This window comes from Heterocephalus glaber, unplaced genomic scaffold, assembly GCF_053883595.1.
Source record: "Heterocephalus glaber isolate CG9 unplaced genomic scaffold, H.glaber_assembly_v1.0 deba00001773, whole genome shotgun sequence".
Lineage (NCBI taxonomy): Eukaryota > Metazoa > Chordata > Mammalia > Rodentia > Bathyergidae > Heterocephalus > Heterocephalus glaber.
The window spans coordinates 8,358,777-8,380,649 of NW_028258463.1; the positions used below are offsets into that span (position 1 = coordinate 8,358,777).

General features: G+C 57.7%; 2 long non-coding RNA genes across 2 annotated transcripts in view; one reads left to right on the plus strand and one right to left on the minus strand.

Annotated features, from left to right (window-relative positions):
* The window catches only part of LOC147821037 (uncharacterized), a 36,993-nt gene extending 30,512 nt beyond the window's left edge, over positions 1-6,481 (plus strand). The window contains exon 5 of the long non-coding RNA XR_015447814.1: positions 1,515-6,481. This is a non-coding gene — a long non-coding RNA (uncharacterized LOC147821037). The remainder of the gene's footprint in view (positions 1-1,514) is intronic.
* A 111-nt stretch (positions 6,482-6,592) lies between these two features.
* On the minus strand, positions 6,593-14,901 carry LOC147821038 (uncharacterized). Its single transcript, XR_015447816.1, has 3 exons — positions 14,765-14,901; positions 13,906-14,037; positions 6,593-7,609 (listed from the first exon to the last, which is right to left on the minus strand). It is a non-coding gene; the product is annotated as an uncharacterized LOC147821038 (long non-coding RNA).
* Positions 14,902-21,873: the final 6,972 nt, after the last annotated feature.

The following is a 21,873-nucleotide window of genomic DNA, read 5'->3' on the forward strand; positions in this document are numbered from 1 at the left end:
TACTCAGCAAACAAGGTCCTCTACACCCTTTTGTGTATCTCATGCTTTATCTCCCTCTACCCAAATTTTCTATATGTCCTAGCATTTTCCCTCAAAGAAAATTCACATTCCCTGAAGGACTTCACTGGTTCTCTTCCTAACCTACCCTTCCTTTCTCCTGGTAAACTCCTATGCATCCTTCAAGACCTTACCCTGCCTAGCCAAGCACGGCCCTCTGTGCTGTCCTACACCCTTCTTGGCACCTGCAAAGGGCTCCACCCTACGTCCCACTTCTGACTCCCCTAAGACTGAGCTGCAGGGCTGGGGATTTAGCTCAGTGGTTTCGCCACCTGCTGTGCAAGCGCAAGGACCCGAGTTTGATCCCCGGTACTAAAAAAAAAAGACTGAGCTGCCGTGAGATTGAAGCCAGGAAGTGTTAAAAACCCAATATTTGCATGGAGTTGCATCTACACGGGGCTTGTTTATATGGACCAAACATTCTGTTGTGGGCCAGTTTTCAAATTCAGATTGCTTCATTGTCAGCCAAGGATTCTACCTGGGTTCTGTGACTCAGCTGCCTCGGGGGTGCAGGGACTTGGGGGGGGGGTGGCATATCCTGCTGGGCCACTGCCAGACCTCTTCTGGGACAGAAGCTGGTGGTCACTGCTCTGACTCCAGGGGCCCCGTCGTGAAGACAGTAGTGTGCCCATGGGGGTAGAGGGACAGGGTGAGGGCTTGGAGGACCTCACCAGGGGTTTGGAATCATTGGAATGGTTTTGCCCTTTATTATTATTTATTGTGTTGTTTTGTTTTTCAAGACTGGGTCTGGCTATGTAGGCTGGCCTTGAACTTCCAGCGATCCTCCTGCCTCAGCCTCCTGAGTGCTGGGATTACAGGAATGCGCCATCAGGCCTGGGGCTTTCAACACATTTGGAAGTCTTTGTCCCATCCCAGGAAGGGAGTCCCCGGGGGAAGCCAGGCGTCCAATGAAAAAGGCCATCGGGGACAGGCTCTGAGTTGCCCGACACCCTGGCCTACTGCTTTCCCAGCCCCGCCCCTTCCTGGTGTCCCACCCCACCCTACCTGCCATGGTCTTCCTGTTCTGGCTCACCACAGCCAGAAGCCTGTGCGCTTCCAGCAGCTGCTTCTGCCATCTTCCTCCAGGGCCCTCGATGCATCGGGCTCCTCCTCTTCCAGCTGTCACTTTCTCCCCATTTCTAACCTGCAGCTTGACTCATCCTCCACCACTAAAAAGTACTAGGTGAGTACTTTACCTCTGAGCTATGTCCCCAGCTCTTTTTATTTTGAGACACCTTCTCACTGAGTTGCCCAAACTGGCTTCAGACTTGAGATCCTCCTGCCTCGTCTTCCCAGGTAGCTGGGATTACAAATGTGCACCACCACTCCCAGGTTTGCCTTCTCCACCCTTGCACCTTCCATTCCCAGCACACTGTCTGATGGTAGTGGGTGCACAGTAAATGTTTGTTGTCTGAGTGAGTGTCCTTTTAATATTTCTGTTACCCCTTCTCTTTCAGGGCCAGCTCCCTCCACCACCACTTCACTTCTTCCGTGTCTACCTCTTAAGGCTGGCCTCGAACTCGCCTCGATCCTCCTGCCTCAGCATCCTGAGTGCTGGGATCACAGGCGTGTGCCCCCATGCCCAGCCACCTGAGCCCTCCAAAGATGGCTTCTTTGGCTTAAGGATTTCCCAGGAGCCTCTGCGTCTCCCCTTCACTCCTGCGGTCTGGTCTTTTGTTTGGACGCCTGTTCCCTCTGCCTCCAGGGAAGACTTTCCAAGCCATCCCTGTCCTCTCCTGCGCAGGCTTGAGAAGGATCCCAGGGACACAGACCCAGGGTGCAGGCGTCACTTTTGCTTGCCTCCTGGGATCTCAGTGACCCAGGCTGCCCCAGGCGTCTGAGCCATGAGAAGTGGCAGAAGCTGGGACCGCGATCCCCTGCCCCCTGCCTGCCCTGCCCGGCGGGCCGGGCCTGACCGCACCCTGCTCCTTTCCTGTGCCCACTGCTTTGCCCAGGCCAGTGGCCGCCACCAACTGCCACAGAACCTTCTGGCAAGGACGTTCTGCAGGGTTCTCCCTCCTCCTTTTCTGGTTCTGGCCGGGGCTGGGGTCTTCGGGGCCTGGCAAGGAAGGACAGAGACCAGGGGTGGAGCCATTAGGGCTGAATCTGGATCCCGGCCCCCTGCTTTCGCGTGTCACCGCCAGGGGGCGCCCACAGCATTCCCAGAGCGCGGCCCGGTGTTCAACACCGGGAGACTCTCACGGGTCGGGACTGGGGCCCTGCTGTGCTCTGTCCCTCTCCACCCTCTGCCAACCCAGACGCAGCTCCACAAGGCTGTCCACTCTGCTCCTTGGAGTCAGGCTTCCCACAGTGGCTGGGCGTGGAGGTGCACGCCTGTCATTCCAGCACTCAGGAAGCTGAGGCAGGAGGATCACCGAGTTCAAGGCCAGCCTGGACTACTGGAATCATACTTAGGGACAAAGGCAGGCTCGGCCCCTCTCCATGGCTCTCTCTCCCTTCTAGGCCCTGAATTCTTTCAAAGCCACACCTGGTTGGACACCAGCCCTCGGAGGGTGGCCTCAGCCCCGGAGGGTAAAGCCTGTGCCGTCACAGAGGCCAATGAGGCCCTAGAGTAGGGCCCAGCTGACAGACTCGGGAAGTGGGGGCAGTGGGTGAGGGGGAACAATAACAGTGATTGCATTAATAACAACATGGGGGCCCCAGAAGGGCTGTGAACTACCCTCTAATGATGCCTTGTATTTATAGATCACCTCTTCAGAGCCATGGCCCAATTAACTCTCCCACCTCCCTAGGGGGGACAATTAACCCCATGTTTTATGGCCAGGGGAGACCCAGGCTCTGTGACAGGGAGTTGGCTGAGGTCACACAGTGCACCAGCGACAGCAGAATGAGTAGGCTGGCACTGTGTCCCTCCAGTCCCCTAAGTCCAGGTGCTCATGGCACCCCCAAGGCTGCCTGGCCCGCATCTCAGCCAGGACCTTACGGTGCCACAAGGATATGCCTTTGGGTTTTTTTTTTGTTTTTTTTTTGAGGCAAGGTCTTACTATGTAGCCCAGGCTGGCCTTGAACTTGTGACAACCCTACCTCAGCCTCCTGAGTGCTGGGGTGACAGGTGTGTACCACCACACGCAGCTAGGATATACCGTTCTGGTGCCAGCCACCTGTTCCCCCCGAAAGCCCTACTAACCTCTCTGGTGCCACAGTATTGGAGATGGCAAGGGTAACACCTAGCAAGAAAAGTCATGTGCTGCCAGGCGTGGTGGTGCAGCCTATAATCCCAGCATTCAGGAGGCTGAGGCAGGAGGATTGCAGAGTGTTCTAGCCTGTGTGGACTACATATCAAGACCCTGTGTCAGAAAACCAAAGTAAAAAGTATGGCACTGGAGCAGGTGACCAAAGGGGACAGTGAAACCAAACAGCATTTGGTTTCTGTTAAGAATGCTGGCCTAGGGCTGGGGATTTAGCTCAGTGGCACCAGGCCTGCCTTGCAAGCTCAAGGTCCTGAGTTCGATCCCCATGCCACAAAAAAAAAAAAAATGCTGGCCTGGAAAGACTCTTCCAGTTGGTTTGGACATCGGAGCTGGGGAGCTCACAGGTGTCTCCCTGTGTCAGGGACAGCAGTGCCCACCGAAGAGGCCACAGGCCTGACCGGAGCCTTCAGGCCACCCTGCCACTTGTTGCCACGCTCTGGGCCTCTGACCCCTGGCCAGCCCTCCCCCAGCTCCCAGTTTCACCTCTGAAACTCCCAGGCTCCACATGGCTGGGATTTTACTAGGGCTCCCAGCTGGGTCCCACCTTTGATCTGGCTTCAAAAAATAAAAAGCAGCAGCAGGAGAGTAATTTTCCCTGGGCTGCCGGCAAGAAGGGCAGGCTGCAGGCAGGTCCTGACCAGCCCTGGAGTCAGAGCTGGCGGTGGGAGCTGGGGCCACCAGAGCGAAGCCTTCTCCCTCCCTTGCCTTCCTCCTCCTCCTCCTCCTCCTCCTCCTCCTCCTCCTCCTCCTCCGGCTCCTTCCATTCCTGCCATGACCCTCTCTCCTGTCCCCACTGTCCCCGTACCACCCTGGCCCATCGCTGGACAGGGTTACTGACCATGCAGGGTGGGGCCTGGCGGTGGGCAAGCCTGTGCCCACTTGGCTGGGCACCTGAGACATTACTCAGGTGGCTCTGTGCCAGCCGCGCCCTCTCGGGTGGCTGCAGCGGGGGAGGCTCAGGCCTGGCCTGAGTGCACAGCATCACCATCGTTGGCCACAGGGCCCTGCCCGCTTGGGCCTCACCCGATCTCAGGGACCCTTTTAAGTGGTTCCCATGCAGCCCGCTGCCACTTCCCTGAGGTCCAGGGCTTCTGTATCCAAATGGAGGACAGGGGACTTGGGCTTCCCCTGTGGGCACAGTCTTTCCAGGGTTGGGAAGGAGTCCGGTCTGATCAGGAAGAAACTGACAGACGAGTTTGGTTGGACAAGAGCTGTGGGTAAGAGGCTGGGTTGGGCACCTTCTATTCGTCAGGGTCCCACCTCGGCCTTTCCACTCATGGGGACTTCCTGTGTCTCCATGTCCTCCTTTTGCCATCTCTGTCTCCCCTCAGGTAAGAGGGATACCCCACATATACACTCCCAAAGTATTTCCTAAATATGGGACGCTGAGGCGGGAGGATCGAAAGTTTGAGCCCAGCATGGGCAATTTCATGACTTAGAAAGATCTTGTCTGAAAAAGGAGCCCCCCCACACCTGTCCCCACTGCAGGAAGCAAGTGCCCCCCCTTGAGCTGCAGGGGAGGGAGTTGCCCCTCTGCCTCCTCCTCTCCCTGAGGTGGGAGATGGAGGAGGAAGCGGGAAGCCCCTGTCTCCATGGGGCAGGGCGGGATCCCACAGCGATAACCATCAAGCTGGCAGCTCCAACCTGTTCCATTGATGAGTAATTTCTTTCCTAGAGGAGAAAGGTGAAGGGCTCACTGGGGAGTTGTGCTGGCTGAGGTGTCCCTGCAGGCTTTGTGCAAGAGCCAGTAGTAAATCTCTCACCACCCACAGGCGGGGTGGGGGGTGGGGGGTCCGCTACTTTTATGTCGGGAGGTTTTACGCATTTGTGCTTCGCCTCCACCAGGCTGTGCGGCTCCTGCCCCGCCCTCTCCCCGGCCTGTAAAAGTCCAGCCCATCCATCTTCGAGCCCCTAGTCCCTCCCACGACGCCCCCACCTGCACGGATCACCCCCCCACACACACAGGGCGGTGGCAAGGACAGGAAGCCAGAGGCTTCTGAGAGGGACACCAGCCTGGCAGGGGCTGCCTCTGCCCACGTCTGGTGCCACCTGGCTGGGTGGGGACCCTGGGTTCCAGCTTCCGGCCCTGGGGAGGCTCTGTGGGTCCAAGGCTGTGGTCCTCACTACCTGTCAACTTCCACCTGTGCCTCCTGAGACAGGTGGCTGTCCGTGTGCCAAGCCCCCAGGGGCAGTCAGAGGTGGCAGGCAGCCCAATGACTGATGCTTTCCTGGAGCAAAACAGGGAACCCAGGGAGTGGGAAATGGGGGTACCAGTGGGTGAGGCCCAGAGGGTCACTGATGACTCACATGGTCCAGCGGATTCTGTGGGGAACACATTTTTTAATGTTTTGTTTGTTTGCGACAGAGTCTCACTGTGTGGCCCAGGCTGGCCTCAGACTCATAGCAATCCTCCTGCCTCAGCCTCCTGAGTGGTGGGATGACAGGTGTGCGCCACTACAGCCAGCCAGTGAAACACGTCTTAACTTCCCCTTCTGACGGGGAAGCCAGGGCCCTTACCCGAATCTCGGGCATGGAGAAGGGGTCAGTGGCAGGTGTCTCAGGGCCATGGCGGGCAGGGGAGGGGTGGAATTGCACGGGGGCGAAGGCTGCAAGGGGAGCAGGGCATCCCCAGAGGGCGGAGCCATCTGCCTGGCAGCTCAGCTGCTGTGGCCCGGGCGGAGGCGGCAGGAAGGTTCCGGGAAAGTGCAGAACTCCTGCCCGGCTCTGCCCTTCCTGCTGTGAGAGGCAAGGTGGGAAGGCGGGCTGGAGCGAGGGCACAGAACACCCTGCACTGGTTCCCACCCGCCCACCGGGCCACGGGAGAGGACAACAGGAAGCCCGAGGTCCTGACCCGGAAGTACTCTCCCCCATCCCGGCCGTGTGCAGGTGCGGCTGACCACAGCCCGTCTCCGCTGACCCACTGCCAGGGCCAGAGATGCCAGTGGACTGCGTGGCCGCTGCGGGATTTCACGCTCATCTCGTTCCATCCTCCCAGCCTCTGCTACTGCAGCTCCATGAGCCTCGCTTCCGGGAGGCAGCTTGGCCATCGGGGCCACACATGGGCGACAGCACTGGCCACAGGCGTCAGGATTCCTGGTCACCTCGGCCTGCCCCCGCCTCCTGCCACCTCCCTGGGCGTCGGGGGAAGCCGCCTTCTGCCCTGGCGCCCACCCCGAGGCTGCCTGGGCTGGTTCCCACCTCCCACGGGTGCCAGGCTTCCGCTAGCGCCCAGCCAGCGCTGGGAACTGGGGAATGGCGAAAGTGAAACCGACTCAGCCGGTTTCCCACCCCCAGGGAAACAGGGAGCAGGCCCTGCTGGACAACAACCAATTAGGCACTTTTTATTGCCCACGCTGTCATAATCCTCCAGTTTGGCTGGGAGGAAGAAGAGGAAGTGGGACAGGATGGATTTCCAGGACGCTTCCCGCGGAGGCCCTGCTTCCGGCCGCCAGGACTTCCCTGCGGGGACGACAGCCAGGCCTGGGGGTCACGGGGCTGGGCGTCTGTGTATCCGTTCAGGCAGAGCAACCATCTCTGTCGAGGCCAAGGACAGGCCGGGGGGCAGCAAGACCCGTGTGTTTATGGAGCTTTGGGGGCCACCAGGAGCCAGGGAATGGCTGCTTCTCAGAGGCATCTGACTCTCAGACCAGCATCTCCCCGGGGAAAGTGGTCCAGCCTCCTCCTCAGACTGGAGGCCCCTTGAGCCGGTGTCTGCCCGAGAGAGCTCTGTCCCTGAGGGTCACTGCTGTCCATGCACAGTGACTGTGGCTTTGGCCCAAGGGGCTGCACTCTGGTTGAGAAGCAACCCCAACTAGCCGGGGTAAAAGTCCCCACCTCCTCTGTAAAACGCAGGATGAGGACACATCCCTGGGCTTCTCCTGGAGACTGAGTGTGGCCGGCCAGCTGGGTGTGGTCCAAGCCCGTGATCCCAGCACTCAGGATCAGCACTCAGGAGGCTGAGGCAGGAGGATCACTGGGAGCTCAGGGACATCCTGGGCTACACAGTGAAAGCCTGTCTCAAAAAACAAACAAACAGGCCTGGGAGGGAGGGATCTCGTGGGCCCTGTTCCAGGGTGATGCCCATCCAGCAGGTTGGGGGGATCTGGGCGCAGGCGGCAGATGCTGTGGTCCCCCCCAGACTGTGGATTCCAAATCACCTCCAGGAGTCGAGGGGCCAGGAAGGCAAAGCAAGCAGGGCGTGACGCTGGCTGCAGAAGGGCCCAGGTAGGGGAGGTGCGGGCAGGCTGCGTCCTGGAGGCCTCAGGTTCGTCTTCTCATTCTTCTTGCCTTCCCCGTCCTTGTGCAGTGGCTGAGACACAGACTGCTGTTTGCCCATGGGGCTGCAGAGAAAGGAAAACTGAGGTCTGAGAGCCTGGGTGAGCTGCAGAGGTGGATGGAAGTGGGGCGCAGTGGCCAGGCCCCTCCACATCCCATGGGATGGACAAGTACTGGTGTTAACTGATAATACTTAAACCAGGCACGGTGGTGTACATCTGTGATACAGGCAGTCTGGGAGGCTGAGGCAGGAGGATCCAGGTTCAAGCCTAGTCTGGGCAATTTAGTGAAGTAATGGAACTCTGTCTCAAAATTGAAAAAAAAAAAAGGGCCGGGGGTTTAGCTCAGTGGTTTTGTTGCCTGCTGCGTAAGCACAAGGACCTAAATTCGATCCCCAGTACCAAAAAAAAAAAAAAAAAAAAATTTAAATTAATAAATAAATAAATAATTTAAAAAGGGCTGGACCTATGAATGGTGACACATGCCTGTCATCCCAGCACTTGGGAGGCTGAGGCAGGAGAATCACTAGAGTGTGTGGCCAGCCTGAGCGACATAGTGAGTTCAAGGGCAGCTTGAACTGCACAGTGAGACCCTGTCTCAAAAACAAAAGAAAAAACAGGGCCAGGGATTAGCTCAGTGGTTCCACCAGCTGCCTCACAAGCGCAAGGTCCCGAGTTCGATCCCTTATACCAAAAAAAAAATCAAAAAAGCCAAAACAAAGCAAACGTACAAACAAAAAAAGGCTGAGGTTGTATCTCAGTGCAAACCCCCTGGGTCCAATCCCCAGGACTGGAAAAAAACCAAAGCAAACAAAACCCAGCACCCAGTGTGAGCACACTCCCACCTCCCCTGTCCTAGGCAGTCACACCTCGGTTTCAGGGTGACCCGCAGCTGCTTCCCACACCGATACTGCTTCTCCTGGTTTGGGGGTGCAGGTAGCAGGGGTGGCGGCTGCTGGGAGGAAGAGGCACTGCCACCCCACCCAGCCTGCCCCGAATAAGGACCCTGGGTGGGACAGAGCAGTCCACACTCGGCAGGCAGCCAGGGCCTCGGCAGGCTGGGCAGGTGAGGGGAGGAGCAGGGAGTGCCGAGTGCCATGAGGTTTTTAAAAGGTGGGAAAGACAGACAGGCACACGCACGTGTACACCCATCTTGGCCTCCAAGGGTGAAGGGAGTGGGATGGGGGAGGAGGGCAGAACCCTTGCTCTGGGGAAAGCTTGGGGGAGTCACTCGAGCATCTTCTCAGCTTCTACGCAGTAGTCACCTCCACTGCTACATATATATTCTTTTTTTTTTTTTTGGTACTAGAGATTGAACTCGGGTCCTTGTGCTTGCGCAGCAGGCGGCAAAACCACTGAGCTAAATCCCCAGGCCGACTGCTACATATATATGATTGCAGTTTGGGGGGATAGAATGGGTCTGGCTGTGCAGTCCAGGCTGGCCTCGAACTCACAGCAACCCTCCTGCCTCAGTCTCCTGAGTGCTGGGATTACAGGTGTATACCATGCCAGCTTATGACTGTAATTTAAAAATTTTTGGCACTGGGGATCAAACTCAGGACCTTGGGCTTTCGAGGCAGGCACAGCGCGACAGAGCTAAATCTCTGGCCTTTAAAATACTTTTTTATTGGGGCTGGGGATTTAGCTCAGTGGTTCCAGCCCAGTTTCACAAGTGCAAGGACCCGAGTTCTATCCCCAGTACCAAAAAAAAAAGCCCCCCCAAAAACAAAAAAATCCACATTTGTAGTACATAAAGATTCCATTCATTATGAGGAGTTGGAGAATTAGTATCTTAATTCTTTTTCCATTCCCATTCCCCTCTTCCTCCACCCTACAATTGTAATTTTTTTTTTTTGGTACCAGAGATCGAACTCAGGACCTTGCACTTTCGAGACAGGCAAGGGAACCACTGAGCTAAATCCCCGGCCCCAATTGTAATTTTTAAATTAGAAGCAGGAATAAAATTTAAAGTCATAAGAACAAGGAAGAGGAGGAAGAGGGAGAAGAAAAGGAAGAAGGAAGAGGAGGAAGAGAACAGCAGCAGCAGCAGGAGGAGGAGGTGGAGGGAATAAAAAAGGAAAAACCAGGTGACCACCAGGCAGTTTCAGGTGGCGGCTCCCAGCGTACCTTTGAGGAGCTGGCTCTGCTTGTGAGGTGTCGCCTGAGTGGAGATGGGAATGTGCCTCCCTGCCCCCTCCTGTCCTTGTCCTCAGAGCTGGTCCCCAGCAGACCCTTGGGGACCAGGGGGAGGCGGGTTCCTGACCACAAGGGTCTGGTCCACAGGGGAAGATGGACAGGTCCCTGCTTCACGGGCAGGGACGGCGGGGCAGACAGCGAGGAAAGGACTCCCGGGCAGAGCTGGAGGGGCTGGCAGTATCGGAGAGCGCCAGGCGGACTGGTGAGCTATTGGCAGCAGATGCAGCAGGGAGAGGCTGCTAAACCCCACACACCCTGACACTGTGCCTACTCCCTCCTCGGAGCAGAGGTCCCAAGCCACCCCGTCCCCAGGCTTGGCAGTGTGTGCCAGGCCGGGTGCCCACACGTGGGAGGCGGATGGGGGTTGATGAGCTCCCCCCGGGCCCGTGGGTGACCCAAAGTTGTTTCGGTGGAAAAGAGAGAGGTGAGGTGCGCAAGTCCCCGTCTGGGTCTGGCCACAGTGACTCAGGGAGCCAGGCTGTCTGATCCCACAGGGCCAAATCCCCGGATCTCCGGGAATCTCTTAAAGGCTCCAAGTGTCCAGCCTCAAAGCCACCGACAGGTACAGATCTGCCCCTTCCCTGACCTCCTCCGTTCCTGCCCTCTGGGTGCCCTCTGACCTCTGACCCCAGGCTGATTGTGTCTCCTTCCCCACCCAGCGATGCTGGCTCAACAAGGATAATCAAGACAGCAGCGACCAGGGCCTCTGTAGACGGGCACGTGGGGGCCAGAAAGAGCCCGAAAGGCAGGAGAGCCCTTCCCGGCCACCTGGGGCAGTGGGGAGAATTGACAGGGGTCCCCAGAACACCCTTACCTGGTGCTAAGGAGGGTGTGAGATAGAAGGAAGTGTGCCTGGCCCATCGCCTCAGGAGTGGCAGTGAGTCCCAGTGAACCCCTGCTCTGGAGAGCCCGGGGCCAGGGCCGGCCCAGCCCGTCTCAAGGGCTCTCCAAGCTGAGGCACTTAAACGGCCCAACTTCTCTTTCATAAGGATAAAATAAATAAATCAAAAATCATAAGCAGGAGTCAGGCCTGGTGGTGCATGCCTGTCATCCCAGCACTTGGGAGGCTGAGGCAGGAGGATTGCAGTGAGTTTGAGGCCAGGCTGAGCTACATAGGGAGACCCCATCTCAAAAACAAAAAACACAAGGCCAAACAAAGGCCAGAGGGCCCCTGAGGTGGCACACAAGTGTCCTCTCCTGCCCGTCCGCAGACGTGCACATGGGGTGAGCCTCCTCGGGGCAGAGCCAAGCTTCCTGATGGCCCAGGAACCATGGGGCAGTCTGGGGGCCTCTCAGGGTCTCTGGGGCCCCCAGACGCCCTCTCCCAGCCCTTGGGAGCTGCTCTTTGGGCCGCGCCTGCCCTGGAGGCCTGGAGCCTGGCTGAGCCCCAGTCTTAGGCGGGAGGGAGGGGGTAGGATGTCTCTTCCGCCCCGTAGATTAGTGACTGAGACAGGAGAGGGCCTGCCACCAGGCCCATAAATAAAGCAGCAAGTCTCCCTCCATCTGTGTTTATCTGTCTGGCCTGGAGTTTCCGGGAGAGGAGGTGTCTCAGCAGCCCCGCAGCAAACCCTGGCACTGGCTGGCAGGGAGGGCCGGCCTCCCTCCTTTCCCTCCAGCTCCACATCCCTACTTCTGCAAACTCCAGCCCCCTCCCCTTCCACCTGGACCCTGACTCCAAGAGCCCCCTGAGTTGGGTTAGGGAGTGTGGGCTGGAGGCTCCACCTCCTCTCCCCACTGGGGTTCACCCTGCAAGGCTCTGGAGGGGAGACAAACTGTAGGAGTCGAGCCTAAGACCCTCATCCTGCTTTCTTCTTCAGTCGGCCCTTAGATTTCAGGCTATCCCGTCAGGCTTTTCAAAGTGAGTCACAAACTGAGCTGGGGCAGGGAAATGCTAAAGTGCAGGGTCCCAGCCCCATGGACTTAGTGAACCCAGAGGGGCGTGGTGGCGCACGCCTGGAATCCCAGCACTGAGGAGACTGAGGCAGGAGGATCTCTGTGAGTTCAAGCCCAGCCTGGGCTACATAGCCAGACCCTAACTCGAAAAAAGCTTGAGAACCGCCAGTTGTGCTACATGAGCACCCAGCCCAGTGCCCAGGACAGAGTTAAGTGTTCAGTTAATGTCCCTTAATTGCATGCATTCCTAGACAGTGTCTCTGCCTTCTTTCACCCCACATCTTCCTCTGTGCTCTCCCCCAACCCCAAATCTACCATGGGATTCCAAGTTCTTGCCAGCATGGTAACACTGGAATACCAGACCCTCCTGGTCACATGGCTCTGAGCAGAACAGAAGCAATCTAATGGGACCTCGGGCTGGGGGGACAAGCCCGTTGGGGTTAATGGGGCGCTCCCAGGGGGACAGGTGACCCTCAGCTGTTCTCAGATGCCTTGAGGAACCGCCTCCCCCAGGGCTCCTGCACTGAGAGCAGGGAGTGGAAGAAGCCAGGAAAGGGGCAAATCACATAAAGAAAAGTACTAAAACCGTGTGGAAGAAAAGCCAGGGTAGCAGGAAGTTGCAGGGCAAGCCGAGAGCGCAGCTGTTGCACAAGTGAGGGCCTCTGAAATCTTCCATGAGATTCACTGTCCCAGCTAGGAACGTATGAGCCATTAGCTGTCCTCTCTGAGCCTCAGTTTCCCTGCATGTTGAATGGATGTCTCTAGGGGAAAAAGGACTCCTCTATGGAGTGCTCCCGAAGCGCCTAGTATTGCTGGCATTCTGTTTGCTTTGCATTTGCATTAATTTGCTGGGGCTGCACCAGCAAATAGAGCAGGCAAATGAACATAATGTGCTGGGGCCAGTGAGGGTGGTGACGCCTGGGGCTTCAGGGTGGAAAGGGCAGTTGTGAACTTTAGGAGCCTGGGAGGGAACAGGGGAGCAAAGTACCCAGGCATTCTGGGAGTGGCACAAGAGGAGGAACAGGGTTCTCGGGTCCCTTGGGTCAGCAGGGGGCCTGGGAGCCAACCCCAGAAATGCACTGAAGGCAGAGGCCAGCTGCCTGCCCTGAGGCCAGGAGAGCAGGGGGAGGTAGATGCCAGCCCAGGTTCCAGAGGCAGGAAGGAAAAGGCAGGGTGGCTCCTTTGCAGAGGTGCATGGAGACCCCAGAGAGTTGGCTAGCGTCTGTGTTCCCCTCCCCTGGGAAGCGGCTCTGGGGCGGGCAGGACTGTGCCTTTGGACGGCTCTAGTCTAATGGAGGATGGACACACACTTTCAGAATTACTTAGGAGGCTAGGCATAGTGCTGCACACCTGTCATCCCAGCACTCTAGGAGGCTGAGGCAGGAGGGTGGCCAAGTTCAAGCCCAACCTGGGCAACTTAGTAACTTAGAGAGACTCCATCTCAAGGTAAAAAGGTTTTTCAAAGAGGGCTGGGGATGTAGCTCAGTGTGAAGGCCCTGGGTTCAGTCCCAGCACTGCATATAAGCAAATAAATAGGCGTTTCAGGAAGATCTCCACAAGGGCAACAGGAACGAGTGAGGGGAGGGACCAGACATAAAGGAGCGCAGAGCTTCCCAGAGGGACTTTTGAGTGAGATTCTGAAGATGAAGGAAGGCGGATAGGCACTGGAGCTCATCCTCTGTGCCCGGATCAGGGAGAGCCCTGTGAGAGCTGCTGAGGGTGAAGAGGGGACAGATGGGTCTCAGTCAGGCCTCTCGGGGTGAGGCCAGGTGGCCCTGACACAGGAGAGAGCTCCACACCAGAAGAGCCTTTTTGTGGTTTTTCTAGAAATGGTCAACTGACATTCAGAGAAACTGAGGCTCTGAGAAGAGAAAAGACTTGCTCAAGATCACCCAGCAGGCTAAAGGCAAAGCTGAGACAAAATCAGACTTCAGGCTGGAGGTGGTGGTGCACACCTGTCATCCCAGCTCTCTGGAGGCTGAGGCAGGAGGATCACCAAGAATTAGAGGCCAGCCGGGGCCACATAGTGAGACCTTTTCTAAAAAAAGAGAAAGAAAGAAGAGAGAGAGAGAGAGAGAGAGAGAGAGAGAGAGAGAGAGAGAGAGAGAGAGAGAGAAAGAAAGAAAGAAAGAAAGAAAGAAAGAAAAGAAAACCGACTTTAAGACTCACTTTGGTGCCAGAGATTTAGCTCAGTGGTTCTGCCACCTGCCTCGCAAGCGCAAGGTCCTGAGTTCAATCTCTGGTACCAAAAAAAAAAAAAAAAAAAGACTCACTTTGGTAAGCTTGGGCCGTCCTCAGAGCTCTGGAGCCTGCCCTCCTCCAGGTGGGCCGTTAGGTAGAGCGGGAAAGTACCTTCCCGAGTCTCAAGGCCTCTCTTTCCCCATGTGCACCCTGGCCCCTTTCATCTGTGGAGGGAGGGGAAAGTCCTTTGCAGGAAGGTCCCAAAAGAGACAAGGCCAAGGCGTTGGCGGCCTTACTCCTGGCTCCCCTGTGGGGCCGGGTGGGGAACCAGGCGGGAAGCAAGAGGGGCCTGCGGCCGCCACTGATCAGACCCGAGGGGGGGGTCTTCCAAATGGGCTCATCTCAGGACAGCGAGGGGAGATTTGCATCTGATTTGCATACCAATTATGTGAGTCCCAGGCCCCGGCCGCGCTCTGGAATCTCCCTGGCCCCACTGCCTGTCTGTGGTTCCCCCCACCTGCCCCAGAGGCTCCCGGTTGCCCGTTGTGTGGCCACAGCTGGAGAGGGGGTGCAGAAGTCGCCCACTGGCTTCCCCGGCCCAGCCAAGGGCCTTGCACTCTCCTAGGCTTTGCGGGAGGCTCCGGGTTGGCTGGGCCCGGGACCCCCTGGAGGGCACCTCGCGGGGGTCCCTCGGGTCCCCGCTCCCGGCCCAGTCCCCGTGCCCCCTCCCGCCGCGCCCCCCGCCAGGCCGGGCTCTGGCTGCAGTGGGCCGGCAAAGGGCTGTCCCCTCCCACTGGAGCCAAATAATTGCCTCCTGCTTTGTTGTGTGGTGTCTGGGGCCCGGGGCCTCTCATTTGTGGGGACGTGCTGTGGCGAGAGCCTCCCTGCGTAATTACCCTCCTCCCCTTCCCGCCGCCACTGCGCCTCCTGCGTCCGCAGGGCCTTACTCACCCTCCGGGCCGCTGTCCAGTCCCGCAAACCACCCTCGCCTCCGCCCAGCGCCCGCCAGCTACCCTGGCCTGGGGACTGGGACGACAAGGTCTTTCTGGGCCCAGTGCGCCCCCCACGCGGCCTCTGCCGGGCAGGAGAGGTTGGGCCCTGGGCACGCGCCGCGCCTTACGCAACATCTGGACACAGCTGCACCTGTCCGGACTCGTCCCCACTTGGGGCTGGAGCTACCTGCGACCCTGATACCTGCGAGAAAACACCCCACTCTGGCTTCTGCCCCTCCCCTTTTTCCTATTTCTCAACCACCTGTTTACCTATCTGCGAGAAGGAAAGGAAAGAGAGGGACAGAAGAGATCGACCTGGGGTCACAGGCCCCAGCCCCAGGAAAGACCCTCGGGCTCCCTGGAGGGGGACACAGACACAGAGAGCCCGGCACACGGAGAGACGAGGGGGTGGAGAGGTGGAGACTGTCATTCCCTTTCAGTGGAGACCAAAGAAGAAATCGAATAGACAAACAGAACCCTGGTCAGAGAGCAGACTTCTTGTTTTGTTTTGTGGTACTGGGGATGGGACACAGGACCTTGCACTTGCCAGGCAGGCGCTGCTCCCCTGAGGTACATCCCCAGCCCAGTGCAGATCCCTTGTTCTTGTTCAGTTTCACTGCCTTGGGGGTCTTGAGAACGGGCCTTTGGAGGTCAATGAAGGCTGGGATCAGAGAGGAGAGAGGACACCAAGCCCTCTTGAAGCCCAGAGTCTTTTGTTGTTGTAATTGGTTTTTTTCCCGGTGCTAGGGATCCAACTCAGGATCTTGTGCTTGCCAGGTAGGCGCAGTGCTGCTGAGCCACATCCCTGGTCCTTGTTGTAGTGTTGAGACAAGGTCTCACTTTGTAGCCCAGGCTGGCCTGAACTCACAGTAAATCCTCCTGCCTCAGCCTCCCAAGTGCTGGGATGACAGGTGTGCACCACCACGCCTGGCCTGAAGCCCAGAGTCTTAGTCTGTGAAGTGACAGTCACAAGTCACAACGGTTTGCACACAGTAGGTTCTCAGTAATGATGATTCATGGAGGGCGATTGACTTCTCTCTTCTGAGATCAGAAGTGAAAATTGAGATGGCAGAAATAAAGATGCAGGAGGGGCTTGCTGAACATCAGAACCAGAACCGTTCACTCAGCCAGTATTTACGGAGCACCTACCATGTGCCAGACACACTTCCGGTGCTCAGAGCACAATTACTGAACAAAACTCGGCTTCCCAGAAATACCTGGCAGTCTTCTGGGCTCTGCCTGACAGAAGAAAAGTCACGCTCCTCTTCCTGTCCTGTTTTAGGGGAGCTACCTGGGCGGGATTAAGCGGGATTAAACATGGGAGGGCCACACAGGCAGTTTAGGAGCCCCGAAGGGGACCCCATCTGTCTCTCTGCCCCTTGGCCAGTCAGTCTTTTTTTTTTTTAGTACCGGGGATCGAACATGGGACCTTGCTCTTGGGAGGCAGGCAGTGGAACCACTGAGCTAAATCCCCGGCCCTTTGTTCTCAGCCCCCCACAGGCCTCTCAGCACCCAAGGACGCCCCGCTTGGAGCAGTCTCCCAGCAGCTCAGGCAAGCATTGTCCTTGTCCTCCTCCTGAGTGGAGGAAGGACAAAGAAGCAGGGTGTCAGGTGAGGTGGGCACCAGGCTTCTTTCACAAACACTCCTCCTCTACCTCTTCCCATCTCCTTCCAGGCCCTGGAGCTGGGGTGAAGGCAGGGAAGGGGAGGCAGGGTCCCCTACCTGTGCTGACTGCAACCTTTATATCCCCCTTTCATAACCCTCCCAACACACACAGGTAAATTCTCAGCCAGGCATGGCAGTGCACACCCAGAGTCCTAGCACAAGTTCCAGGCCAGCCTGAGCTACATAGTGAGTCCCTATTTCAAACAAACAAACAAACAAGCAACAACAACGAAAGAGATTCTCAGACTGAGAAGGCAGCTCCATATGCAAGGCCCTGGGTTTGATCTCCAGCACCACAAAAAATAAATAAATGAGTCAGTATAAATAAAATCTCCAAGCCTTTCCCCTTAGCAGAACTTTTTTTGTTTGTTTGTTTGTTTTGTTTTTGGTACCAGGGATTGAACTCAGGACTTTGTGCTTGTGAGGCAGGCGCAGGAACCACTGAGCTAAATCCCTGGCCCTCCCTTAGCAGAACTTCATCCTGTGTGAACTCTGTGATCATTGAACCGAGGAAAGAGACAAACTTGAGAACCCCAGGAAGGAATAACACCAAGTCTTCCCTTGACCTGTAAGAATATTTTCATGTAAATGTTTATTATTATTATTATTAATTATTGACACAGAGTCTCACTGTGTAGCTCAGGTTGGCCTCAAATTCAAGGGGATCCTCCTGCCTCAGCTGGGATTATAGGCGTGTGCCACCAACACAGCTTTAAAGTAAATGTTTACAGACCTATGATGCAGGTATGGCAAAGTATCCTAAGTAAATATGTGACATGAGTAAATTATAAGTATAAAACTGAGGGATGGGGTGCTCCGCAGGTATGAGGTTCCATGTTTAATGCCCGGTACAAAAACAACAATACCAAAATACCAACCTGGATGAATGTTCACAAAATGAACACACGCAGGCCACCCCCAATTACCTATGGTGCCCCCCACCCCGAGTTCCTGAACCCCATGAGGACAACGCAGCTCCATTCTGATTTTAAATAATACAGATTAGGGTTTAGGGTTTGGGGCTGCTGGGGGGGTCTATTTTTGACCTTCATGTACATGGAATCCAGAACTGTGTCCACACCCTCTATACTCTGCATATTTGGCTTCTTTTTTTTTGGTATGGGGGGGATTGAACTCGGGTCCTTGCGCTTGCGCAGCAGGTGGCGAAACAACTGAGCTAAATCCCCGGCCCTACACTCTGAATATTTAAGTTTCCCCCTTTGCTTGAGTTTGAGCCCACCCGTGAGGAGTGGGAGCTCCCAGCACTCGGGAGGCTGAGGCAGGAGGATCACCACAAATTCAAGGCCAGCCTGGGCTACATAGTGAGTTGAACTGAATAGCGAGACCCTGTCTCAAAAAACCAAAACCCTAAATAAATAACTAAAAGTGAAAAGAGGGGTGTGAGCATCCAGAATTCCTGGAGCCTCACACTTGGGCCCCTTGAGCATGGTGTGGGCACTCCCACCTTGCTGCTGGTGCCATAGACTGCTGCATCCCAAACAGGATGAACAACCGGCAGGCCTTGTGGTCCCGGGGCGCCTATCCAAACTGGGATCTGGAGCTGCTGGTCCCAGACCACACCCCTCCAAAAAGACTGCAGAGGAAGTCCCCGGCCTGGGCGGGGTTCATTTGATGGCGCTTTGAGATCTCAGGATGAAAGGACCGCCAGGGGCCATTGTCCTTGGCCTCCCCTCGGCTCTGCAGGGGCGGGGAGGGAGTACCCCATCCCTTCAGGCCCCGGGCACGGGCACGGAGCAGGGCCTGTACCGCTGGGCTCCGGAGGGCCAGGGAGCCCAGGGCTGAGATGCTGAGGAGCGGGGGCGTCGGGGTCTGTCTCCCCGCCTCCCTCCCGGGCGGGCAGTGCCCAGACACCCCGGCTCTGGTGCCGTGTGTGGTTTTAGGATAAGCTGCCGATGCCACCCAGAGCGGCCTGCTGACAGACAAGGATCTTGCCCGCTTTCAAAGACGCCCTTTCATCTGCCAGGGCTAATTACACCTGCAGAGCGGAGGAGAGGGCACAGGAGCCAGCCTCTCCCCTCCCCGTCCCAGCTCCCAAGCCCCTTCCTCAGGAACCTTCCCTCCCTCCCTCCCTCCTCAGCCTGTTCCCAAGCCTGGCAGAAGCCTCAGCACCTGCCACTTATGGCTCCTGCAGTGACAAGTGGCCCTGTCGTGGCGGGCTGGACAGAGGCCTGTGTGTGTGTGCGTGTGTGCCCGTGCACACGTGTGTGTGTTCACAGGGTCAGGGCTGGGGCCTGCCAGGCACCAAGATGGCTGGGATGGACCAGCTAGGAGGCGGAGGCCGAAGAGCATGACCCTCACAGGTGGGATGGAGACAGTGTAATGCTGGCCCTGGTCGGGCGGCCCCAGGCTGGCTGGTGTGGACAGATGTAGGAAGGCTCGGTGTGCTGTCTGCTCCCAACATCTTGCCAAACCTCCTGGAGGCGCCATGTTGGCTGGTGTCTGTCCCTCAGCATCAGCCCAGGGCCAGCGGCCCGTGTGGGAGTGGAGACCGTGAGGGAGACACACAGGCAAGGGGACCTCGGCAGCCCGCGCCCCAGTGTCTCTGGGGTGGGAAGGCCCAGTGTAAAAGTGAGCGAGCCTGCTCAATGCCACAATGAGGGGTGGTGACGTGGGCCCCAGTGGTCACATGGGTGTGTGAGGAGCCCAGGGCAACCTCAGTGCCTGTCTGCATGTGTGTGTGTGATGGTGGAGCACCTACATGTGTGCTGGTGTGTGATGCTCTACTGGACAGGGAGCTGTGTCTGTTATCTATATCCAGGTGTGTGAGGGACCAGGCTGTGCCTAAGGACCTGTCCAGGGTTCCCACTGGTGGGGACATTTTCAGAAATGCGAGCCGAGCTTGGTGGTGCATGTCTGTAATACCAGCACTAGGGAGGCTGAAGCAGGAGGATCACCACAGGTTTGAGGCCAGCCTGGGCCACATAGTGAGTTCAAGGCCAGCCTGGACTACATAGCCAAATCCTGTCTCAACAAACAAACAAACAAACAAACAAACAAATAAAAAGAAGTGCAGCTAAGTCCCCAAACAGAGGGGACTTTGGCAGTCCTGTCGCCCCACAGCTGAGAGAGCAACATGGCAGGATCCCGCCGCTGTCCCAGGAGAGGAGAAAGAGGGAGCAGCGGTCACCTAACTGTGGCCTTGCACTCCCCTCCTGGTCTGAGGGAACAGGGGAGACGTCGGTGGGTGGTGATGGCTTCCACAGGGCCTGAGGATGGGGATGGGAGGACCAAGTGGCAATCTACTCTCCCGCAAGGTGTGGCGCCAGGCTTCCGGGGTCACTGTAGGGTCCTTCACTCAGGCCATGAGTGGTCCTTCTGCCCGAAGCAGAGCCGTTCTGTGGGGTGTCCAGCCCCGCTCCTCTGTGGTCCGGGCCACCGAGCCCTGCCTTCCATTGTCAGCTGCTTATGTGGGTGGTTCATGGGGAGCCTGGATGCTCAGGTTATTGATATCCTGGCTCCACTTCCTTCCGCACGTCCCCTCCTCTGACCCTGTCCCTCTCTGGCCAAGGCCAGGCCTGAGGCCACCCCACAGGCCACCCCTCTGGGCCCCTGACCGCCTCCTTGAGTGTTCTCAGTCCCTGTTAGGCGGCAGGGTGCTGGGGAGCCCCTGGACCGCACAGTCAGCCGGGGTCTGGTGGCCCTGCTGAGGTCACCGGCCGCTGAAGTACGTCAGCGGTGGGTGTGTTTGTCCCGGGGAGCCGGCACAGGTTCCTTTCATCCTTTGTTCCGCCGGCCCAGCCCATTCCCACCGAGGATTCTCTGGTTCCCAGCGTGGCGTGTCCGTGAGCAGGAGTCTTCGCCCGGACACGATCCTCTCCGGGCCCTGCCCTCTGCTCACTTCCTCCTCCTCCTGGTCCCTCTCCCACCACTGTCAGCCTCCTCCAGGCCTCTCCTTGCCGGCCTCCAGTGGGCACACAAGGAGCTGTGGTAGGGACAAGGAAGCGCTGTTGGGAAAGTGGTGCCAGGCAGGGACCTGGGGGAGGTGGTGAACCCCGCAGTCCAGAGTGGTCCCCGCGTGGGGTGGGGGAGGGGACAGTGCTGGAGTCCAGGGATGGGCAAGGTGATCCCGTTGCCCTCCCACCGGCTTCTGGTCCAGCAGCCCGGTGCCAGACAATGGCTTGACAGTGGGTCTCACACTGCTGGAGGGAAAGGCTGTTTGGAGCAGACCCTGCCAGGCACCTGGCAGAGACTTGGACCCCATGTCCTGGCTCCCAGCCTCCCTCAGGCCATCGGGACACCCCAGTCTGAGCCCATCTTCCTCCAAAAATGTGGGGGTTTGGATTTTTTATTAGTGGAAATTGGAGACACACATTAGTGACACTTATTTGGGAGCACTGATAGATTCATGGACACTCACACATCTGTGTCAGATCTTGGTCACTGTCGATCCCTTCACCCCTTCTCAGTCCCCCCTACACTGCGGTGTGGGTTTTCCATTCCAAGCACCTGCTCTCGTCTTCCTGCCCCATCCCCTGATGCCCAGGGCACGTCCCAGCCCTGCTTCTCCGGGCGTGGGTCACACGTCCTTGCTGGAGCTGCCTGCGCCCTCCCAGCTGGTCAGGAGCTGCCTAGGGGACAGGAGCCTCTATTCCCTCAGTGCCTAGAAAAGCCCACAGGACCAGGGCTGGAAGAAGCGAGACAGAGACTCCCAGACAAAGCGATGACAGAGAGCTGGCAGGGGGAGCGGGATAAAGGAGAAATGTGTCTCCCAGGCTCTGGCTCTGGGTCGGGTAGAGAAGTCTGCTGGGGTGTAGTGGGGCAGGAGGGGGTGTCCTGAGCCTCCCTCTGGGGGTCTGAGGGAGGCTCCCGGAAGAGGAGGTAAAGGCTGTCCCAAGAGGGCAGGGAGGAGCCCACCTCCCTGGAGTCTGGACCCCCAGCTGCCTAGCAGGAGACCTGGGAGTGACGGGCTCACAGGAGCAAGCTGGAGTCCCTGCAGTGTGAACGCACGTGCCCAGACACCCTCAGTCCCGGCCTGCAGAGAAGGCCCTGGGCTCTGATCCTGCCCTGAGCTAATTTGCTGAGTGATCTCTGGCAGTCCCTCCACTTCTCGGGCCCTGCACAACTGAGCAGGTGCCTGAGAGCGGAGGCGGAGCCCCAGGAGGACGGAGGAAGGATGCAGCGACCTGAGTCCCCTCAGGGGCAGGCCCTCGGCTGGGCCTGGACCTCGGATCCTCTTGCTGGCTGGGGTGGGAGGCTGTGCAGGGGGAGAATCTGCGTGGAGAGGCAGGTTCACCTCCTGGCACCGGCACCCTCTCCTGCACCTCCTGGGGGCCGCCCTAAGCACCCCCTCCTGGCCCGTCCTCCTCAGCTGCCGGCCAGGCCAGTCCAGCAGCGAGCGCACCCTCAGAGTGAGCCCGACCAGCCCAGCTTTCCTTATGAGC